The sequence below is a fragment of the Octopus bimaculoides genome, chromosome 5, assembly GCF_001194135.2.
Source record: "Octopus bimaculoides isolate UCB-OBI-ISO-001 chromosome 5, ASM119413v2, whole genome shotgun sequence".
Lineage (NCBI taxonomy): Eukaryota > Metazoa > Mollusca > Cephalopoda > Octopoda > Octopodidae > Octopus > Octopus bimaculoides.
The window spans coordinates 39,956,350-39,958,761 of NC_068985.1; the positions used below are offsets into that span (position 1 = coordinate 39,956,350).

A 2,412-nucleotide genomic window follows, 5' to 3' on the forward strand; every position below is an offset into this window, starting at 1 on the left:
ATATATATATATATATATATATATATATATATATATATATATACCTGCCCTTTGCTTCTCAACTGAGAGTAGGAGATGATGTAGAGGACAGGTGGATGTAACATATTGTAATTGTAGCTAATGACTGTGGTGGTGGAGTTTATTAGATGTTATTTAGATCTAATGGGTCCTGACTGGGTAGACTATCCTATAAAAGGTAGATTATGACTCCACCAGCTTTCTCTTGCATACTGTGTAACTAAGACTACACTCACTATCCAATACATTCCTCCTTTTTCAAAATGGCAGGGTATGATTTGAGGGAGATTGAGCTGCCATTTCTAGCAAGTTGGGTGACACATGTAGTGACTAGTGAATGGAGAATAGTTGTGATAGCTGGCAGATGATGTTTAGTTCCAGGTCGATCTTGATCCAACAAGCCTACAAGTATAATGACAGATTTGTTCCAGTCTTTACCTAATTCTATCTTTTATTCAGATCACAGTCTGATGTGATTTTAGCAGAGATTTGGCCCCTAATATTAACTGATTGAAGTGACACCCTCCTTAGCAATAGAAATGGTGGTGGAGATGCTGGTTGTAATGTAGTAGTAGTAGTAGTAGTAGTAGTAGTAGTAGTAGTAGTAGTAGTAGTAGTAGTAGTAGTAGTAACAGCACAAGTATAATAGTTGATGAAGATGGTGGTGGCTGAGGCTGCAAAGAATGCAAGAAATTGTGAAGGGGAAGGATGGATTACACATATTTTCTGTGTCCTTTCAATGAACCAAGTAAAATGTGCTGCTGAAGATTAATATCACTTCCAACTGCATTTCACATTTTTTAGCAAGAATTAGTCATTTACAAAATGATTGTTTACATAGAGTGTAATAGTAATTAATAAAAAAATTATTTACATTTAGCTTATTACTTTAAATATGTTAGTGTCCTATAAAACAGGATTTAGTCTACTTTTTCTTTTAGGTATTTATATATTTATGTTCAACCTTAGCTCTTCTCATTCTTCAAACATTCAAATAGGTCACTTATAAAACAAGATCACAGCCAATGAAACAGCTTCAATGCAATTGCTCAACATACTAGAAATAACAAACAAATATCTCCCTTAAATCATACCCTATCACAGTGACTCCCAATCTTTTCACTATCAAAGACCCCTTTTATTCAAATGAATTTTCCCACTTCTGTGGGGACCAGCATATCAAAAAAGAGACTCAACATGTTGTAAAAGGTGACTAAAGGAGGTTGAGGTAGGATTTGTACTCCAGCCTCGTAAAACCCTAATCAGTTACAACTAACCAAACAGACATGGGTTGAAGGGTTGTTACCTAAGTGATGCAAAGGTGACATCTGCAAGGAGTAAGGAATCACCAATAAATGGTGAGTGCAATGACACACTGTTACAATGCATGCCTCCATGCTTTTGAAAAATTGTTTTTATTAACTAGCAACAAAGTTGTTTTCCCAGTTTCATCTCTTAATTGAAAGATATATGGTAACTGAATAATTATATGTAACTGAGAAATTATAATGCACCACTTTAAAATTCTGAATTCAGCTAACCATCTCCAGTACCTAATTTGTGGGACCTCAGTTGTCTGCAGATCCCCAGGTTAGGAACTGCTACCCATTCATCTCAGGTGTCTCTGAAATACTAAATGATTTATAGCCTTCAGCCAGATTGAGACTCATCCCCAAGAAGAAATTGCACAGTACCACAAGTAGAACTCCCAGACAAAATGATTTAAAGGCATTCCACATTGGAGTTGATTTGCTTAAAGTTTTAGGTATGTACTTTTACCTAAAGTACTTAAACATACAGATATACTAAGCCTGATTCAACCAACTATACCACATCTTGAAATATATGGCATTGATTGCTATCAGTCAATGTACTAACCTTTATTTGTGTGGGATATATATATAATACATCAATATACATAACAGGTGTAGCTGTGTGGTAAGAAAATTGCTTGCCAACTACATGATCTTGGTTTCAGTCCTGCTGTGTGGCACTTTGGACATATGCCGTCTACTATACTCTCAGGCCAACCAAAGCCTTGTGATTGGATTGGTAAATAGAAACTGAAAGAAACCTGTTGTGTGTGTGTGTGTGTGTGTGTGTGTGTGTGTGCATGTGTGCGTGTGTGTTTGTGCTTTTGTGTCTGTGTTTGTCCCCTACCACCATTTCACAACCGGTGTTGGTGTGTTTACATCTTTACATCCCTGCAACCTAGTAGTTCAGCAAAAGGTATTGATAGAATAAGTACTAGGGTTAAAAGAAAAAGAAAGTATTGGGGTCATTTCATTCAGTTAAAAATTTTTCAAGGCGGTACCCCAGGATGGCCATAGTCTAATGACTGGAACAACTAAAGATACCAGATACATATTTAGATCAGTTCAAATACTACTATAT

At 36.1% G+C, this 2,412-nt stretch overlaps 1 protein-coding gene across 2 annotated transcripts in view; it reads right to left on the reverse strand.

The window, feature by feature from the left end:
• LOC106879859 (alanine aminotransferase 2-like) overlaps positions 1-2,412 on the reverse strand; it is a 27,305-nt gene that overhangs the window by 4,158 nt on the left and 20,735 nt on the right. The gene's annotated exons all lie outside the window — the stretch shown is intronic.